Source organism: Myotis yumanensis, unplaced genomic scaffold, assembly GCF_028538775.1.
Source record: "Myotis yumanensis isolate MYYU_CA2020_CCGP unplaced genomic scaffold, mMyoYum1.0.hap1 SCAF_1, whole genome shotgun sequence".
Lineage (NCBI taxonomy): Eukaryota > Metazoa > Chordata > Mammalia > Chiroptera > Vespertilionidae > Myotis > Myotis yumanensis.
This window is the reverse complement of record NW_027223752.1, coordinates 104,721,211-104,743,697: the sequence shown is the minus strand read 5'-3', so window position 1 is coordinate 104,743,697 and position 22,487 is coordinate 104,721,211. Positions and strand designations below refer to the sequence as shown.

Here is a 22,487-nt window from a genome sequence, read left to right as displayed (position 1 = left end):
CCCCTTTGGTACCTTTTAAAGGAGGTGCTTTCATCCTACTCTCTGAAACTCAGGGTCTCCCTGTGGCACCCTGCCTAGGCTGTGCTCTGGCTGCAGGTTTTAACCCATTATTATATTTTTTTCCTTTTCCTTATCAAAATTTATTTTAGTCACTTTAGGTCTTGCCATGTAACTAGGTTAATCATTTTAAATAAAGTAAATGTAAGGTGTGGTTACTGTGCTAATTAAAGGAAGGACTATGATGATAGAAATAAGTTCTAAAGTTTGAAAGTATATCATATACATCAGAAGGCAACTTTGCTTGCATATAAAGTTAGTGATACTTCAGAGGAAGTACACTACAGGATGGGGCGAATGTAGGTTTATAGCTGTGAGTATACGAAATACAGAATTTATTCTTGTATTATTTATTAACTAGAAGCTCAGTGCATGAAAATTCGTGCACTTGGAGGGGGGCGGGGGTACCTCAGCCTGGCCTACACCCCCTCTCGCAAACCAGGAGCCCTCTCGGGATGTCCCAATGATGGCTATCTGGTGACAAAGCCAATGTTCAACTAATGGCTATCTGACCCCTTTCTGCAGAAGGCAATCATGGGCCAATGTCGCCGCAGCCCCGCTCATCCCCCCAATCACCATCCCCTCCCTCTGTCTACTGGCACCTGCCTTGGCTGGCCAGGCACCGCCTGCTCACCAGCCCCGCACCCCACTGACCAGTCGTTCCGCCGTTTATTCGATTTGTGTATTAGGCTTTTATTATATAGGATTATTGTATTACTTTCTATACAAACAAATGTAAACACACTTTTGCCCTTTCCTGTGTGTGTGTGTGTGGGGGGGGGTGTATATAAAGAAAAAACAAAAGATGTGACGAAACCCTTCCTACTAACATTTAGAAAAAGAGTATCTGGTGAAATTAAGAGGTGAAGAATAGTCAAGATTTACAACTTTCCATATGTAGAAGAGCTCTTTATTAGCACACTGTTATTAATGAATGTAAAGTCATGCATTCAATCAATATGTATTTTGTCGTATAAAGCAGACCTGTGTAATGTTTCAGAAGTACCTCAAATATATCATATATTGAAATAATTATCCTCCTCTATCACTAAAATACAAACAATAAGCCATTCCTCTCCAGTGTTTGGACTTAATAAAGGGCACCCCATCCACTTCTGCCTAGTCAGAGACCTGTTGAGTTATCCTTGCTATTTCTGTATTCTTCATTCCCTCAGCTAATTAATCCCATGTCCTATAAATTCTAACTCATAAATTTCCCTCTAATATGCCCACTTCTCTTTATCCTCACTGTCAAGACACTCGCTCAAACCCCATTATCACTCTCCCAGATGTACGCTGAGGCTTAACCGACTTCACATCAGATGTGGCAATCTCAGAAAAATATAAATCTCATGGTACAAATGACAGAACATTATACAACCATGAGAATGACCAGCAACCACACTTGATAATATGGATGAATCTTATAATCATGTTATGGTCTGGCTTCTTTCACTCAAATGAGCATATACTGGATGGCCCCATTTACATAAAATACAACATGGAGCAATATCATCTATGCAGTAAGAAGTCAGCAAGAGTTCTCCTTACAGGATGGGGGTGAGTAGGACTGACTTAAAGGAAAGATGAGAGGAAACTTTTGGGAAGCCGATAATGTTCTGTTTCTTCATCTAGGTCAGTGATGGCGAACCTATGACACGCGTGTCAGAGGTGACATGCGAACTCATATTTTTGGTTGATTTTTCTTTGTTAAACGGCATTTAAATATATAAAATAAATATCAAGAATATAAGTCTTTGTTTTACTATGGTTGCAAATATAAAAAAATTTCTATATGTGACACGGCACCAGAGTTAAGGGTTTTTCAAAATGCTGACACGCCGAGCTCAAAAGGTTCGCCATCACTGATCTAGGTGATGATCATACAGGTATATTCAGTTTGTGAAAATATACTTACAATATGCTCATTTTTTTAGATGTACATGTTAGCTTTTAATAAAACATTTTAGAAAAAATACAAATATGATGTTCAATATCTTCCACTGCTCTTAAGCTAAAGGTCAAAGGCCAAATATCTATATATACAAAAGCCTAAGCGACCAAACGACTGGTTGCTATGACACGCACTGACCACCAGGGAGCAGACGCGCAATGCAGGAGCTACCCCTGGTGGTCAGTATGCTCCCACAGCCAACCTCCCGCAGTCAGCCAACCTCCCACAGCCCCTCCCCCTGGCCGGCTGGCCCCCCTGATCGACCCCAATTATTGGCCAGGCTGAGAGACCCCACCCATGCACAAATTCCTGCACTGGGCCTCTAGTCTAATAATAACTTAAAAATATTTTACCATGCAGTCTTATCTTTCCATCTCTCCATAGTTTCTTATCTTGAATATGTCTTTCTTCCTTCAGAGCCCTCACATATATGTTTATTCTGCCTTCCCATTTTGACTAATGCCTAATAATGCCTCAGGTTCAGTTAAAATTTCAGTTTTGCAAGGAAGTTATCTCTGACCCCCAGATTAGGTTACCAATGCTATCCTCCCTTTGCACTGCTCCATCACACATCTTTAATATACTATAAATTCTAAAAGGACAGGAAATGTCTTTTATTTACCACTCTATTTGCATAGTTCTCTATATATTTGATGGCTGATTGAATAAATTTATTTCCCATACTAGAACATGGCAGGTAGTTGTATCAAAGTTTCAAAGTCTGTGTACTGAAATACAATCAGTGAAATTGCTAAAAAAAACAAACAAACAAAAAAATTGATATATGAGGCGTAAAGAGTTAAATGCTGAATTGTTTATACACAGAAAAATAGAAGCCATCCATGCATGTAGGCAAACAGAGAGAAGTCACTTTTCGTAGTTCTTATTTGAAAAGTTCTGTTTTAAATAATCTCTCTATATATAAAAGCCTAAGCAACCGAATGACCAAATGACCAGTCTCTATGATGTGCACTGACCACCAGGGGAAGATGCTTAATGCAGGAGCTGCCCCCTAGTGGTCAGTGCGCTCCCACAGCGGGGGCGCCACTCAGCTAACTGACAGGCGCCAGATGCAGAGCTCACGGCTGGCCACCGCAGCCCAGAGTCTGCAGCAGGGCAGCAGCGAGCCTACCAAGCAGCAGTGGCGGCAGGTGCAGTGGGGCCGGGATGAGTAGGAGCAGCAGGCAGGAGTGGCAGGCGGCATTGGACTGCCAGTTTCAGCCCGATCCCTGCAGGCTACGCCAAGGGATCCCACAAATCCGTGCACTAGGCCTCTAGTTCTGAAATAAAATTGATTACAAATTTCCATGTCTCTATATTCAGATGCTTGATTACTTTTAATCTTCCATGAAAACCAAGGCAATGATTTAGTAAACTGACTGAGTAGGTCAATTGTTACAGTGTGCGAACAGAACATTTAACATCTAACTCAACTTAAAAATATGTATTTATATATATTTGCAAATGTTCTTAAGAAAAATTTAAGCTTTTAAAATAATTTGATTAGCAAATAGTAAAATAAGTTTTTGTTAAAATTCAACCCCAGATAAGTAACACAGGGGTTTATTGAGTGATATTCACAGACTGTTCTTCCTGGATAGAAAACAAAATCTGGCTTATTTAAAAAGCAGAAGAGCATGAGTGATAATCAACTTGAGTGATAATGTCCAAAGGAGAGAGAAGTAACAAAACTGTAATCTCTTTTAGAAACCAATGCCATTTTCTATAATCAGCTTTATATACTACACATTTTAGAATTTTTAAGAATAATTAAATTTAAATGAAAAATATAGGCAGTACTGTAAGTTGTCTCATTTTTTCTATCCCTTTTTGGAAACAACTGCTTTTTTTTGTATCATTCCTCAAATTTATTTATATTCTAACATTCATGGTATAAATTCATTAAATCTTGAATTAGGCAGACTTCACTGGCAAATACCAGGAAAAGGAAAAAAATATTTCTTTTGTTTTGAGAAAGAAATTAGTCTCCTGTCCTAATCGGTTTGGCTCAGTGGATAGAGCATCGGCCAGTGGACTGAAAGGTCCCAGGTTTGATTCTGGTCAAGGGCATGTACCTTGGTTGCGGGCACATCCCCAGTAGGGACTGTGCAGGAGGCAGCTGATCTATGTTTCTCTCATCGATGTTTCTAACTATCCCTCTCCCTTCCTCTCTGTAAAAAATCAATAAAAAATATTTTTTAAAAAAGAAATTGGTCTCCTTAATTATAGAATTAGCTTACTTACCATTATTACAGTATTACTGTAATACTGAAACATATACAATCTACTATAGAATTTCTTTAACAAGGGCTCAGAACCAGAAGGTGTCCCAACAATATTCAGTGTAATGTTTATTAATAGGCAACTAATTGCTTTTCTAACACTCTGAAAATAAAAAAAATAATGTTATACACCTATTTTCTTGGGTTTTAGTAATTATTTTGGAGGTAGGATTTAAAAAAGAGAAAAACAGATAATTCTTTTTTTTTAATCTATCTATAAGAATTTGTCACAAAGGTCATTATTTTATGTACCATCTGACAAAGGATAGAACAGAAGAAATTATAAACAAATGAACTGCTTTCATTTAGGCTGGTAGTCTCAAGTTTAACTAATGCATGTTAAAACCTTTTCCTTCTAAGAATATGCAGAATGCATTTTAGAAATAAACTTGGCTATTTGCAACTATTACATTTCTAATGAATGAAGGCAAGTAATTTATATTCTTTGAAACTCAGTTTATTTGTCCAAAAAGTAATATTAAACTAGGTCAATTGTGGTTCCCCAAATCTTTTGTTATAAAACCCTTCAAGAATATGATGAGAAAAGGAGTTTCAGCTGAGAGACAGTCTGCAGCCAGGAAAGACAGAGATCTCCTTGAAAATGGGGATGGTTAGAGATTGAGGCTGAAACCTCCCCCTGGGCGCCAGCCCAGCGGCGAGACCGCGCCATCTTGAGTAGCTGTTATCCGCATCCAGAGATCGGCTACTAACCCGGAGGCAACGGCTCTCAAGCAGCGCGACTATTTCATGAACTCAGAGGAGACCTGCTTCCCTCCACGGAAAGGTTAGACCTCCCCCAAAGGTGCGGTTTGCAATTCAGGTTGGAGCGAGGAACGCGCGCGTGTGCAGGGGGATATCTGCGCCCCCCAAAATCCGCGCCCATAGAGGCCAGTGTGACCCAAAAGTGGGGAGGGCTCCTGCAGGGCTGCTGGCAGAAGGTAACACTATAAATAAGCCCATAGTTGGACTGGATGAAAAGAGGCAACCTCAGATTCTCCTGGTGACCCGCTACTTGGTGCCAGGGGCCAGAGCGCGCGCAGTTCTGGAAGGTGGAGCCCTGCGAGTTCGCACAGCTTCCCAGGCTCTTGTTTACACACTTCCTCTTAAATCTGTGAGTTTGATTGTTGATCCCAGTGCATGTGATTGCCCAGTTGGGATCGCTAGCGGAGCTTGTAGGGGAAGATCGTTTTTGGGGAGCCTGGGAAACAGAGCTGGGAGTGGCGCCTGGGGAGCCAGCTCTGGGCGGAGCTGGTTCAGGTACAATAGAGAACTCCTGGTCAGAGAGAACTTATAGCCTAGGAGGTCAATCCAGACACACTGCCACCCAGAGGCAGAGCCACGGAATGACTCTTCTGTAAATACAGATAAGGCAGTATCTGTACGGGAGCCAATACGGCCTGCCTTAAAATCAGGACTGTGGCTTACAACACGGAGGAACAGTGTATCAGAGGGAAATTCAACATTCTCCTGAATTCCGGGAGTGCCAAAAAGAAGAGTAGAAGATCTGAAGCACCTGCATTACTGCACATTTTTATTTTTATTTTTTTAAATTACTTTTTCACCTCTTAAATAAGAAAACATTTTTTTCTTTTTTTTCTTTTCTTTTTTTTCCCCATCACCTGATTTTACCCTTTCAACTACTGCATTTTTATTTTTAACTAGTATTATTACCGCTACCATTTTACCATTTTTTAAAGTGTCATTTTATTTTGTCTTTATTTTATTTTGGGACTAATGTTCTCCATTCTATTTTCATCGTTCCTTTAGCAACATTTTTCTCTACCTCAACTTGCCTCTGTGCTAAACCCTCTTCCCCACTTTTTCCCTTTTGTTGTCCTGTTTCTCTTACCCCAATCCAGCTTTAGATTTTCCCTATTCTTTCTACCCCCTGTCTAAATTTCACCCTACTTATATTATATATCCTATGTCCAATCCCCTGCTCTAAATCCTTATACACCTTTCCCCTATCTTCCTTCACTATCCAAATTTTTTTCTTCTTCTTCTTCTTTTCTCTCTCTATTGTTTTATTGTTGTTTGCTTGATTGACGAGTACACTGGGGTTTTTTTAAGGATTGTTGGTGAGGTTAGTCTGCTTATTCTTTTTATTTTTCTGCCCCTCCCCCCCGGTTATTTCTGTGCTTCTGTTTTCCCTTGCGTCGCTTGATATTATTGGTTGTTTGTAGTTTGTATTCATCTCCAGGAATCTGTTGCTGTAATCTGGTGGTATTAGTGGCGGATCTATAGGTGTTTTCTCCTGTTATAAATAGTCTCTTCCCCTTTTATACTTCATTCTCTTTTCTCTTTTTTTTTCTTTCCTCTTCTTTTTTCCCCTCCCTTTTTCCAATTTCATTTTTGCACTCCTTTTTTTTTCTTTTTTTCTTTCTTTTTTCTCTTCTACCTTTATCTCTTCTTTCCTCCTTATCTCCTAACTCCCTTAGCTCGGGTGGCCACCTTTATTTGGGGTTAGTAATATTGTAAATACATTCGTGTTCAGTGCCTGGTACGTTGTGCCTTGTTGTGTTGTATTTTGTGCCTTTAAATCAACGCAGCAGATCCAAGCAAGAGCGGCCTCCTGATCACCACGCGCTCTGTCTGGGGAACAGTTGCTGTGTGTGAAGCCTCCCTCCAGCAGCCAGAAGAGCCACCACAGCTGTGAACAGCACCCACCAGAGGCCCTGCTATCAACGGAGAAGCCGCTGCTAACACAACTGCCCAAGGAGCAACGACAGCCCGAGGAGCCACTGCTACCCAGGGAGCAGCCACTGCCACCCAGGGAGCAGCCACTGAACGACTCAACAACTAGATATGTCAGTGAGATCAAACATGGGTAGACAAAGAAATGCCCAAAGGAAAGAGAAGGAGGACTCGCCAGAAAAGCAGCTAAGTGAGACAGAGATATGCAACATGACGGAAAAAGAATTCAGAATAAGGGTCCTAGAGTACATGCACCGGATGTGCAAGAAGCAAGAAGAAACAGATGAAAAAATCAACTACTTATGCAAGAAGCAAGAAGAAACAGATGAAAAGATCAATAACTTTTGCAAGACCCAAGAAGAAATGAAGAGCGATATAGCTGCAATAAAAAACACCATTGAAAGTATCAATAGTAGACTGGGAGAAGCGGAGGACTGAATCAGTGAATTAGAAGACAAGGAAGCAAAACACACTCAAACTGTACTGCAAATGGAGAAAAAAATGAAAAGACAGGAGGAGAGCCTAAGGGAGCTTTGGTACAACATGAATCGAAACAACATATGAATAATAGGGGTGCCAGAACAACAGAAAGATGAACATGGATTAGAAAACCTATTCGAAGAAATAATATCAGAAAACTTCCCTGAGGTGGGGAAGAAAAAAGTCACGCAAGCCCAGTGAGTCCCAAACAAGGTGAACCCGAAAAGACCCACACCAAGACACATCATAATTACCATGGCAAATGTTCAGGACAAAGAGAGAATCTTACAGGCTGCAAGAGAGAGAAGGAAAGTTACATACAAGGGATCTCCCATTAGATTATAAAATGATTTCTCAACAGAAACACATCAGGCCAGAAAAGAATGGACGGAAATCTACAAAGTGATGCAAAGCAAAGGACTGAATCCAAGAATACTCTATCCAGCAAGGCTATCATTCAAAATTGAAGGGGAAATAAGAAGCTTCACAGACAAAAAAAGGCTAAGGGAGTTTATCACCACCAAGCCAGCCATGCAAGAAATGCTAAAGGGACTGGTATAAATAGAAGAAATAACAACCTCAGAAAGAAAACAGCCACACACACAAAAAGAAATGGCTACAAACAAGTACCTTTCAATAACAACTTTAAATGTAAACGGACTAAATGCTCCAACCAAAAGACATCCAGTGGCTGAATGGATAAAAAAACATGACCCATACATCTGCTGTCTACAAGAGACCCACCTCATTAGAAGGGACTCACACGGACTGAAAGTGAAGGGATGGAAAAATATCTTTCACGCAAATGGAAAGGAAAAGAAAGCTGGGGTAGCAATACTTATATCGGACAAAAAACATCTCAAAGTGAAGGCCATATCCAGAGATCAGGAAGGCCACATCATAATACTAAAGGGATCAATACAACAAGAAGATATAACCCTGGTAAACATATATGCACCCAATGCAGGAGCACCCAAATTCATAAAAAAACTCCTGGAAGATATCAAAGGAGAGATCGACAACAATATAATCATAGTAGGGGACGTTAATACACCACTGACATCACTGGATAAGTCCACTAGACAAACAATCAGCAAAGAAACAGCAATCCTAAATGACTCACTAGATCAGATGGACTTAATTGACATCTTCAGAACACTCCACCCCAAAGCCATGGAATATACATTCCTCTCAGGTGCTCATGGGACATATTCAAAAATAGACCACATGTTGGGTCACAAGCAAAGTCTCCACAAATTCAAGAAGATTAAAACCATAAAAAGCATCTTCTCAGACCACGATGGCATAATGTTAGAAATAAACTACAATAAAAACAACCCAAAATACTCAAACACTTGGAAGCTGAATAGCATGTTATTAAATATTGATTGGGTTACCAATGACATCAAAGAAGAAATTAAAAACATCCTGGACACTAATGACAATGAAAACACAACAATCCAAAACCTATGGGACACAATGAAAGCAATCCTGAGAGGGAAGTTTATAGCTCTACAGGCCTATCTCAAAAAACAAGAAAAAATGGTAGTAAATCATCTAACTCTACAATTCAAAGAATTAGAAAGAAAGCAACAAGAAAACCCCAGAGTGAGCAGAAAGAAGAAGATAATAAAGATTAGAGCAGAAATCAATGAAATAGAGACCAAAAAAACAATACAGAAAATCAATGAAACCAAGAGCTGGTTCTTTGAAAGGATAAACAAGATTGACAAACCCCTAGCCAGGCTCACCAAAAAGCAAAGAGAGAGGTCCCAAATAAACCAAATCAGAAACGATAGAGGCGAAATAACAACAGACCCCACAGAAATACAAATGATTGTTAAACAATACTACGGACAACTCTACTCCAACAAACTAGACAATCTGGAGGAAATGGACAAATTCCTAGCAAAATACAACATTCCAAAACTCAATCAGGAAGAATCAAAAAATCTCAATAGGCCAATAACTATGGAAGAAACTGAAGCAGTCATCAAAAAGCTTCCAGCAAACAAAAGCCCAGGACCGGACGGCTTCTCAGGGGAGTTTTATCAAACTTTCAAGGAAGAACTAAAACCTATCCTCCTCAGATTACTACAAAAAGTTCAAGAGGAAGGAACACTTCCAAGCACATTCTATGAAGCTAGCATCACCCTAATACCAAAACCAGGTAAAGACAACACAATGAAAGAGAACTACAAGCCAATATCCCTCATGAACATAGATGCCAAAATCCTCAACAAAATCTTAGCAAATCGGATCCAGCAGTACATCAGAAGGATCATACACCATGACTAAGTAGGATTTATCCCAGGGATGCAAGGATGGTACAACATCCGTAAATCAATAAACGTGATACATCACATAAACAAATTGAAAGAAAAAAACCACATGGTCATATCAATTGATGCAGAAAAAGCATTCGAAAATAATCCAACACCCATTTTTGATAAAAACTCTCAGCAAGGTGAGAATAGAAGGATCATACCTCAACATAATAAAAGCCATATATGACAGGCCCACAGCCAACATCATACTCAATGGTCAAAAACTAACACCATTTCCCCTAAGAACAGGAACAAGACAGGGATGCCCACTCTCACCACTCCTGTTCAACATAGTCCTGGAAGTATTAGCCATTGCAATTAGACAAGAAGAAGAAATAAAAGGCATCCAAATTGGAAAAGAGGAAGTAAAACTGTCCTTATTTGCAGACGACATATTATACATACAAAACCCTAGAGACTCCATCAAAAAACTAATAGACCTAATACATGAATTTGGCAATGTAGCAGGATACAAAATTAACCCCAAGAAATCCGAGGCATTTCTATACACCAATAGTGAACTTTCAGAAAGAGAGATTATAAAAACAATCCCATTTACCATCGCACCAAAAAAATTAAGATACCTAGGAATAAACTTAACTAAAGAGGTAAAAGACCTCTACTCAGAAAACTACAGGACGTTGAAAAAAGAGATAGAGGAAGACATAAAGAGATGGAAGAACATACCATGTTCTTGGATTGGTAGAATCAACATCATTAAAATGTCCATACTACCCAAAGCAATCTATAAATTCAACGCACTTCCCATTAAAATACCAATGGCCTTCTTCAAAGATCTAGAACGAACTCTCCAAAAATTCACCTGGAATAAAAAAAGACCCCGTATAGCTGCAGCGATCCTGAGAAAGAACAAAGTAGGTGGGATCTCAATGCCAGATATCAAGCTGTATTACAAAGCCACTGTTCTCAAAACTGCCTGGTAGTGGCACAACAACAGACATATAGATCAGTGGAATAGAATAGAGATTCCAGAAATTAGCCCGAACCAATATGCTCAATTAATTTTTGACAAAGGAGGCATGAACATACAATGGAGTCAAGATAGTCTCTTCAATAAATGGTGTTGGGAAAATTGGACAGATACATGCAAGAAAATGAAACTAGACCACCAACTTACACCATACACAAGAATAAACTCAAAATGGATAAAGGACTTAAATGTACGACAGGAAACCATAAAAATTCTAGAAGAATACAAAGGCAACAAAATCTCAGACATATGCCAAAGCAATTTCTTCACTGATACAGCTCCTAGGGCAGTTGAAACTAAAGAGAAAATGAACAAATGGGACTACATCAAAATAAAAAGCTTCTGCACAGCAAAAGAAACCATCAACAATACAACAAGAAAACCCACCTCGTGGGAAAACATATTTGCCAACGTCATATCTGATAAGGGTCTAATCTCCAAAATTTATAGGGAACTCATACAACTTAACAAAAAGAAGATAAGCAATCCAATCAAAAAATGGGCAAAGGAGCTAAATAGACACCTTTCAAAAGAGGACATTCAGAAAGCCAAGAAACATATGAAAACATGCTCAAAGTCACTAATCATCCGAGAGATGCAAATCAAAACAACAATGAGGTACCATCTCACACCTGTCAGAATGGCCATCATCAACAAATCAACAAACGACAAGTGCTGGAGAGGATGTGGAGAAAAGGGAACCCTCCTGCACTGCTGGTGGGAATGCAGACTGGTGCAGCCACTATGGAAGACAGTATAGAGTTTCCTCAAAAAATTGGAAATGGAACTCCCATTTGACCCTGTGATCCCACTTCTAGGAATATATCCCAAGGAACCAGAAACACCAATTAGAAAGGATATATGCACCCCTATGTTCATGGCAGCACAATTCACCATAGCTAAGATCTGGAAACAGCCTAAGTGCCCATCAGTAGATGAATGGATTAGAAAACTGTGGTATATCTACACGATGGAATACTATGCTGCTGTAAAAAAGAAGGAACTCATACCATTTGCAACAGCATGGATGGAACTGGAGAGCATTATTCTAAGTGAAATAAGCCAGTCAATGAAGGAAAAACACCACATGATCTCACTTATTCATGGATAATAAAGACCATTACAAACTTTTGAACAATAATAGATACAGAGGCAGAGCTGCCTCAAACTGACTGTCAAACTGCAGTGGGAAGGCCAGGGAGGGTTGGGGGACAGGAGGGAGGGGAGTAAGAGATCAACCGAAGGACTTGTATGCATCTATATAAGCATAACTAATGGACATAAGACATTGGGGGGTAAGGGAGGGCAGGGGTTTGTCAAGGGTGGGGGGGATAAAAAGGGCACTTATGTAATACCCTTTGTAATACTTTTAGCAAAAATAAAAAAAAATAAAAAAGAATATGATGAAAATTATGGGTACTCTTTGCAGCAAAAATATATATACAGACAAAATTTGATTATAATTTCAGGGGATTTACAGACCCTCTGAAGGTCATCCAAATTATCACTGGGCAAAAAAAAAAACAACCAAAAATAAAAACAAAGCTAGAGTATAGTTTAAGTATTTTGTAGCTTTAAATTTTGGTTTCAGAAATAATAAGTTTAAAGCCTTTTAACAAAAGGAAGTCAGTTTTGAGAATAAAAGTAAAAACCCAAATAATCCGTTAATTTACTCATTGCTGTTACAGATATTAGCTTGGAAAGGCTGAACGCCTTATTTATATATAGACTACAGGCTCGATGCACAGATTCATGCACCGGTGGGGTCCTTCAGTCTGGCCTGTGCCCTCACACAATCCGGGACCCCTCAGAGGATGTCGGACTGCCGGTTTTGGCCCAATCCTCTGGCCTGTGGGGATTGGGCTGAAACTGACAGTCCGACATCCCCCGAGGGATGTAGTAGTGCTCAAAGTGGAAGGTGGCAGGGGAGGAGCCTGAGCTTGGCCCACTATGCCTGCCACCGCTGCTCTGGTAGGGCTGCTGCAGAGGCAGAAGAGGCTCACACTGCTGCAGCTGCGCTCGCCAGCCCTGAGCCTGGCAACTGGCGCCTGCTGGTCAGCTGAGTGGCACTCCCGCTGTGGGATCACACTGACCACCAGGGGGCAGCTCCTGAGTTGAGCGTCTGTGCCCTGGTGGTCAGTGCACATCATAGCAACCAGTTATCGGTCGCTTAGGCTTTTATATATAGAGATGTAGGTGATAATTTGACAAAGTAATTCATTACTTAGACATTAGAAGTTAGGCAAATTAAGATTCTGACAGAAACCTAAGTTATTTATAGACATGAAATACATGATATTCACAGCTTACAAATGACAATAAGTTGTCTCCTCCCAATTCCACCACCACCAAGTTAATTTCCTTCTTAGAGTGAGGAAGAAAAAAACTATGTAATGTAGGCTATATTTGAGAACTTTAAGGTGACTGTTTTGGAGAAAGGGAAATATTTTCAGATTCGTAAATTTCTTATTTAACAATAATTGTTGGATTAGTGCCAAAAAAAGTAAAAACTTACCTATAATTCTTGTTCTCTGAAGGAAATGCAGTAAGTATAAACATATCCACACTCTTGGGTACATTCTCCTAAGCATGAATGGATTTGGAATGCGCCATGGCTTAAACTGAACTGCTAAACTGTCAAACCACACTGGCAGCTGGATCTACCTACCTATTTGGTAATGAAGCAGCATTGTCACCTGTAGTCATCCATCTGGTAAAGGCAAGTGTTTTCCCTAGAGGAAGTGTGGAATTGGTGTAACTGCTGTCCACAGAGAACATGCATTATAAATGATCTCTTCTCTAGAGCTTAAGGGTGATAAAATACTACTAAAGAACTACTACTACATGCTTCAAAAATGGTCCTAACATTTGAACATTAAAAAATGTTTAAAAAGAAGAATGGAAAGATGTTTCTTTGTGAAAGAGTCCTTAGGAGGAATTAGAGACACTGATATAAGAACTGGCAGGTTGCTTACTGGATTGGGATCCACTGGTCAACACCAGAGCAGAGAATTATAAGTACTTAAGTACTTAAAAAGTAAGCCTTATCCTGGCATTCAGCAATTTAATATTTTGTGTTAATGCTTGCCAACTTGAAAATTATGTGATAGCAGCAGTGGTAAACAATGGTAGGAAAATAACTTGAAATAGCCAGGATCTTGAAAACTGTTAAGATTATCACCAAGGGTGAATTGATTTTCATAAGATGTGATACTAGTAATGTGCTACTAGACAATTTATATTTTATAAACTCAAGTAACTAATCATTTAATTTATAAAATTTCATAAGCCTTACAGCTTAATGTAATAATTTAGATTTAAAATGTTTAAATATGTAAGAATTGAGTCCCTGTTTTGTAAGCCCCTTTTTCTGTCTTAAACATCTTAGAGATTTAGGAAGAAATGGGCCACAGTTTCTGGTTTGCATATTGATTTTCAGAGGGTTATCAAAATTCTCCTCATTGGAAGAGATTCTTTATCTTCTAGTGTTACAAGTTTCCATGGTAGGATTAGCAGATAAAATACAAGACAATTGATTAAATTTGCATTTCAGATAAATGATTTTTATAGGTATGTTCCAAATACAGCATGAAACATGACTATACTAAATTATTATTTGTTATTTAACTGAAATTCAAATTAAACGGGGCATCCTGTCTTTTTGTTGCTGTTTATTGCTATATCTGGATGCTCTAAACCAGGGAGTTCAGAGGGATACCCAACAGACTTTACATTCGACGATGCTAAAATGGGAGCTTCACTCTTGGTTTATATCTGTACTGTCTAATAAAACAGTTACTAGCTACATGTGGCTCTGAGCACTTAAAATGTGGCTAGTTAGTTCGATATGAAATGCTCTATAAATGTAAAATATACTCCAGACTTTGAATACTTAGTATGAAAAAAAGTAAAAAATTTCATACATTTTATACTGATTATATGTTGAAATAATATTTAGATATAATAGGTTAAATAAAAGGTTAAATAAAATTAATTAAACTTAATTTTGCCTGTTTCTTTTTACTTTTTAATGTGATGACAACAGGACATTAAAATTACATATGTGGCTTGCATTATATTTTTACTGGACAGTGCTGGTCTACATGGCTACAAGGAGAGGGTTGGGCTAGAATTTCCTTGTTCTTTCCCTAAAAAACTAATATTGGTAAACATAGAGCTGCCTTAGAACATGAGCACACCAACAAAACTAAATTTCTAGTAGGGACTGTTTCCATAGATTAGCTATGATCCTTTAAAAATAAATAAGCACTAATACGTATATGTGTGTATAATTAAGTATGTCTAGGCATATATTTTTTAAAAATCTCCCAGATAGTAGTTCCAATAGAAGAATCCTTCAGTACCATTGTGTTGGGTTTTCACTCCTATATCTCATCAAAATCATAGAACAATACTTTATTTGGTTGCCTACTATGAGTTGAAGTGATATAAATTATCAATAAGAACTGTTGGAAAAATACCTAACTTTTGATACTCTAGGTACCAGTTGTCCCCATTTTATATATTCATGCTACATTACAGATTTGAAATTACAATATGACTTTCAGAATGGTGACATAAATTTTCCTTTTTACAAAATATGTTGCCAATACTATCCTAAGACAGAGCTTATTTTTAAAAGGGGCAGGATTTTTAGAATAAAAAAATTCAGGTATAATAAAGCTTTAGTTTAGGTTACATTTTCAGTAGGTTTGACTTTTTATTCAATTTTTTTTCTCAAATGGCTGAAAAAGCGAAGGCATTCATCCATTCTGTTCCATGCTATTGTAAAGATTAAAAATATTTAATATGCTCTCACAAATAAAAATTCAAAAATTACAGATAAATTATTTTAAGTATCTAGTAATCTTTATTTCTTCAGAACTATAACTTATATAATCTCTACTTTGAAAATCTAAATCTTTTAAAGTTGCCTACAGTTACAATAAGCAAGACTAGTTCTAACTCCCCAACTACTAATATACAAAAAGTAAATTGGTTTTCAAGGTCTTTTCAAAAAAGTTTGTAGTTTTTCTCATTCTAAGAGCAAGCACAAAGGGTTTTTACCCTTCTTAATATCTTTTATAATACAAATATTGGGAGAATAACTGTTTTAAGAGATAATAAAATTTATTATTAACAAAGATAGGGCTGCCAGACAAAAATCAGCCGGTTTCTCCCAAATTTTATTTTTCATAAGAATTTCACATCTTGTAGAACTAAAGTTTCCAATATCAGTTGGAAGGATTTGATGTCTTCATCAGCAAATGACAATTTAAGTTATAATTGGTCACTTTGAGAAGTGTCAATAGATTGTGCAAAAGAACAATAAGGTTTTCTGATGTTAGAATTTAACAGTAAAGATGAGACATTAATTTATACTTTATTAGGTTTCCTTGCGGAATCAATGTATATATTTATTTCCTAAAGACAGGAAAAAGTTGCAAGATAGGAAAAAAGCTGCTGATTTTTTTCAATTAGGATCTGGCATAATAAATTTTAAGATCATATACCCACTAAGAGATTAAAGGCTTTTGCTTCTATATGTTCTGAAGCTTAATACAGATTAAAAATGATTTGAGGGACTTACTTTGAAGTAAAGGTAAGATACAACTTCAAAAAGAACACAAAAAGCAATTCTTCAAAGCTAGTTATATAAATTTAAACTGTTAAGTCACCAGACTGCTTAAATGATGTCACTGTTTCAAAATTCTTGAATGCAAATTTCAAAATATCTAAGAGAGTTCTTGATGAGGAATCAACCACAGCATTCACTAAACTTATTTAAGATGCACACTGAACTAAAAGACAAGTTTTACTATAATTGGGATTTAAAAAAACCCATCCATACATTTCAAGAACATGCTTCCCTTCTAAACAATGAAAACCATCTCTTGATTGATGTATGTGATGTCCTGCCCACAAGTGGCTGCCTAGGCCCCCTTGTGTGAGAAAGTCTGATGGTCTCAATCCCTCCATGGAGCATTCCAAAACCAGTCCTGCTTTAGGAGCTTGGGCCCATGAGTGTGCATTCACTACATAGCGCTTACCTTTAGAGAACAAGGTGGTTGACACAAACTGATCAAGTTCTCACACCCCACACCTCCAAGAACACTGAAAAAGATCTGCAGATCTTTCTTGGTGCAAGAGGAACCTCTTTTTAATCTTCTTGAGGTGGAAGTTTAAAATTTTCCTAAAGAAGGAAAGAAGAGTAAACGATTATACTGAGATTATACCATTTGGTTCAAATTTATCCATATTACAGAAAGTAGGCTCTGAAGAAAATAAATTAGATAAAATCTTGAGTATTTCAAAAATCACATTCTCTTCTTTCAAAGAAAAAGTTATCTTCCTTAAATAATGCTGTATGCTTCAAATCTTACTTCTTAAACCCCAAATCTAAAGTGACTAGTTCAACTTCTATCCCAGCACTGAACTATCATTTGGGAAGTTGAGAAAAATATGGACAAATTTTGGGTCGCCAAATTATCACAGTTGTAAATTCCATTTAAAAAATTAGCAAAGCTAAACTCATTAAAAAGCAAACAGCTAAACAGAGCTAGAAGAAATGTTGTCCTGTCTCTCTATATATCTCTAAATTTCCAAATACTTCAATAACATGCATTTCTTGACAAAAGTAGCCCTTTGAGTTGTGTTAAATGTTACAGAATCATATATGAAGTAACCTACTATAATGTAAGCTCCCAGAGGAAATGGATTTTTTTAAAAATAACTATTTATAGAGCCTCAACTAGTTCCCGGTACATAGTAAACACTAAAAAAAAATGGGAACAATAGAAATAATATTAAGCAATTAGTTAATATTCTCTAGGTTGAAATGTGCATAAAATAAAATGATTAGTCCTGGCCAGGTAGCTCATACACCAAGTTTATGGGTTCAATCCCAGGTCTGGGCACATAAATCAATGAATACATAAATAAGTGGAACAGCAAATCAATGTTTCTCTCTTTCTCTCTCTCTCTCTCTCTCTCTCTTTAAAAATCAATTAAAACTTTAAGAAACCAATTAGCCTACAAATGTTCTGAGAAATTTGAAAATATTATATAAAATAATATTAACAATATCAAATTTTAATCACATATTAAATAATTTAATAATGGTTTTGACATGCTATATCATAAAATATTTATGAGAAAATACTATACAAATATTATAACCCAAACTTCAGAAAAGAAATGGAATACTTTAAGGTCAAGAAATCATACACTCTACCTTAAAAATACATTATCAAATATCAGAATAAAAATATTTAGATAAAATGTAACATCCCTTCTTAATATTTTATTATTAATTAATTTTCACCTTTTGAAAAGTAGGTCTATATAAGCCAAGTGATAATATAGTTATCTATAGCTACAATTCTGCCTAAATAAATCATTCCCATAATATTAAACTGAAATCAGAAGACTTTATCAGTATGATTTTCATATTTATTTTAAGTAAATATATACATTTTTTCAATCTTAAAAAACAAAATTTAACAAGAAATGCTGAATATTCATTTATTTTTCTGTAACATAGATTATTACTAAAAACAGATTAATTTCCTCCAACTGTTTTCCAACTCTTTCCAAATTTGATAAATTAGGGAGAAAAAGAAGAAACACTGAAATTAGGAAGAGATAAGTCAATAATACTGATAAAGGACTGAGTATGTATATATATTTTAATAAAAATGTAAGGCCAGTAGAATCAGAACTGTTACAGAGTACTTGATTCCATTTGACCTTAAATTCTACAAAGAAGAATCAGTTCTCAAAAAAACCCCGAACACTAGGTGTATGGAGCATTTCATTTCAGAGTACAGAAACCATGTAATAGAGCCAAAACCACAATAAGGAAACAGGTAGTAAATGTAGAATTTATGCTTACCCCGTATCATTAAAATAATGCTATAGCTGACACATTAGGCCTTAATTATAGTAAAAAAAAAACTGTTTACATGTTACAAATAATTCAATTTAATATCTTGTATCAGGGAATCAAGCTTAAAATGTGAAAAAGAATATTTTAAAACAAAACTTTTAGAAGCTCACTTAATTTAAAATAATGTTCCTATTTGGGACATTTTGCAAACCTTTGAAACTAACTTTGGGGGTAAGGGATGAAAATAGTTCCAATGAACTAAATGCAACAATATGCCAAAGGAGATTTTAAAAGGTAAAGAAAAATTTTAAAAAATTGGAAATTTCGCTGAAAGGAAAAGATGCCACTAGATCAGCGGTTCTTAACCTGTGGGTCGCAACCCCTTTGGGGGTCGCCTAAGACCACTGGAAACACCTATATAATTACATATTGTTTTTGTGATTAATCACTATGCTTTAATTATGTTCAATTTGTAACAATGAAATTGGGGGTCACCACAACATGAGGAACTGTATCAAAGGGTCACGGCATTAGGAAGGTTGAGAACCACTGCACTAGATGGTTCAATCTCCTAGGCCTAGGAGGGTGAAAAAGGAAACAACTTCTCGAGGGTAGAGGCACCACTCATAGTGGTGGATAATGAATGAATCTTTTGCATCATTTTCACTAGCAGGAGGGCTGAAGTCTAAGTTTACCACATTCAGAGATTCAGTGTTGAATTTTTAATTTCACTTGCAAGTATAGATTATTAAGCTATACGAACAACTAATTTCAGTCCCTTACAAAACTGCCCTGAATAATCTATTTTCTCTTTTTCATCTTGATCAATGTTTCTCATACTGTGAAGGACTGTTTTTATTCCCAGTGTGGATGCATGCTCACAGACTACTGCTCATACTACATAGAACTCTCTCAGCAGTTTTTTAATAATACCAGTCTCTCCTTAGTGAGATAAGATAGGTGATGTACATGGATGACACAGAAATATCACTTTGCTATAAAAATACATAAGTTTGTAAACACGTATTGAAACTGAGTAAGCATTATTCACAGACTGATATAATCAGCACTAGTCTGCTGCCTATACTTTATGAAATTCTAATCTAGGTCACAAGAGTAGGGTCTTATATTGTTCCATACACTTCTTGGCTGAATCCAATCTCCACTTTTAATTCATTTGTCCTTGGAAATTATTGACTAATAAATTATCAATGATTTGTTCCAGTATATTGCTTTCATCAGTTATTTCTGCAGCACTATACAATAGAACGTTTTATGTTGGTAGAAATATTCAGAGCAGACTCTGTGCAGAGTGAACATTAGCCATGTGTGGCTGTTGACCACTTGAAATGTAGCTAGCGTGATTGTACTAAAAAAATTTTTTTTAACAGGAGAAAAAACAATTTAATATGTGTGTATGGGAGAATCATAATATGATGCTTAGATCATAAAATGAGGCTCAAAGAGATCACTGAATCAGGCAGCTTTTTATACTTTTTACACAAAGAAACATCTTTACTTGGTAAGTTCTATTAATGCTTTCATTACCTAAGAAATTGACAGGACAAAAGAAAGTTAGTACTCATTAGAAAGGAATCTAAGAAAGGTTTGGGTATTATTAGTGAGGAATCTAAAGAGTTTGGACTTGGGTAGTAAATTAGTAAAGGTGTTAATAAGGCTTGTTTACACCAACTTTCCACTCTTGATTCTTTTAACTCTTGTGATAATGTTGTCTCTTAGCACTCTGAGGAACTAAATTTTAAATTTTACTTGATTTAAATTTAAATTGCCATATTCAGCTAGTGGCCACCATATTGAACAGTACAGTGCTGGAACACTGCATTATTTTCACTTGATCTTTTGCTGTTGTTGTTTTGTTCTTATTTTTTTTTTAAATTTCATTTTATTATTTTTATTGTTGAAAGTATTATAGATGTCTCCCCCTTCTTTTCTTCCCCTTGTCCCACAGCACAGGGTTCCGGCACTGCCCCAGGCCTTAACCACCCTATTGTGTGTTTTCATGGGCAATACATATATGCATACAACTTATTTGGTTAATCTCTTCCCACGCATCCCCCACCCCCTTCTCTCTGAGATTCAACAGTTTGTTCCATATTTCCACCTGATCTTTTAAATAACATTTTTTAAAAATCACCCATTCCCTTCAATATTAACACAAGTATCTTAATTATATCATTTTCTGTATGTACATATAAATATTTACATGCTTGTAGTCACGACATATAAATTTACTAATTATATTTTCCACTTACACTTAATATTTCTAGAGCTGCACTGTTCAATACTGTGGCCACTAGACCCATATATTTAAATTATATATATTTTTATTTCTTTTTTTGATAGATTTCCGAAAGGGAGAGGGAGAGAGAGAGAGAGAGATAGAAACATCAATGATGAGAGAGAATCATCAATAGCCTCCTGCACACCTGCCACTGGGGATCAAACCTGCAACCCAGGATGTGCCCTTGACTGGAATCGAACCCCGGACCCTTCAGTCCACAGGCTGATGCTCCATCCACTGAGCCAAACCAGCCAGGGGCCCCATGTATTTAAATTTAAATAATGTTAAATAAAATTTAAAATTCAATTCCTCAATTGCCCTAGCCACACTTCAAGTGCTCAGGCGACCATTATTGGACAGTGTAAATTACAGAATATTTCCATCAATACAGAAAGTTCTATTGGATAACTGTTCTGGTGTCTTCAAAAATGATCATTTAAGACAATATACTATTTTACATTAATGTCTATATTAGTCTCTAAATTGAGCATTTTTCTACATATAAGATTTATAATAGGGAAAATATTTATACCTAAATTCCTACAAGTGAAATATCTGAATATTACTGTGTCTCTCATCACATATTCCTATATTTCTTCCCAAAAGTTTGCTATTACTTCTTATCTTAACAATATTAGATTTCTTTTTAAAAAATTTGGCTCCTTTAAAAGAATGAAAAAGCTGTTTCTCAAAGTCATTTTATTTTGTAACTTATAAGTACATGATTAAATGTTTTCCCTCATACTTTTTTATTATTCATTTTTCTTTATTTTCAAATCTTAACTGTCATATTTTTCTTATTTATATATTAGGATCTTGATCCTAAATTTGCATATTCTGCAATAATATAAATTGTTATAGCTAGTATCATTTTCTTTATAATATTTGATGTAGATATGTTCCACAACTTTCTATAACCCTTTTTTTAAAAATATATTTTATTGATTTTTTACAGAGAAGAAGGGAGAGAGATAGAGAGTTAGAAACATCGATGAGAGAGAAACATTGATCAGCTGCCTCCTGCACATCTCCTACTGGGGATGTGCCCGCAACCCAGGTACGTGCCCTTGACCGGAATCGAACCTGGGACCTTTCAGTCCACAGGCCGACGCTCTATCCACTGAGCCAAACCGGTTTTGGCTCTATAACCCTTTTAATTATAATATTTTATCCCAACAAAAATTTTTAATATTCAAGTACATCTTTACCTTGGTGAGTTCTACTAATGCTTCAAATATGAGATGAAAAAGTAGTTTCTATCCTACTTTTTAAAAATTCCTATGGCTATATAAAGAAGGAAAACATTTATTTGTCCAATCAGTCTTGCAGTTATACCACTGAATGCTACTACCTAATACTACTGAATGAATATCCTGTAAGTGGCCTCTCCTTTAGAAAATAATATTTCATTGTATATTAAGGTATTATATATAGATGGGACTAATTTTGGGTTCCTCATAATGCTCCAGTAATCTATGTTTTACAAGATGTAGAAAAAGATTTCTTTTCAAA

The 22,487-nt window shown here is 36.5% G+C and overlaps 1 protein-coding gene across 9 annotated transcripts in view; it reads right to left on the bottom strand.

The window, feature by feature from the left end:
• The window catches only part of ZEB1 (zinc finger E-box binding homeobox 1), a 298,099-nt gene that overhangs the window by 200,730 nt on the left and 74,882 nt on the right, over positions 1-22,487 (bottom strand). For 2 of the 9 annotated variants that reach the window (XM_070428935.1, XM_070428945.1), the window contains one exon: positions 16,836-16,978. The exons of the other annotated variants lie outside the window; for them this stretch is intronic. The gene's annotated coding sequence lies outside the window, so the exon portion shown is untranslated. The remainder of the gene's footprint in view (positions 1-16,835; positions 16,979-22,487) is intronic. 9 annotated transcript variants of the gene reach the window in all.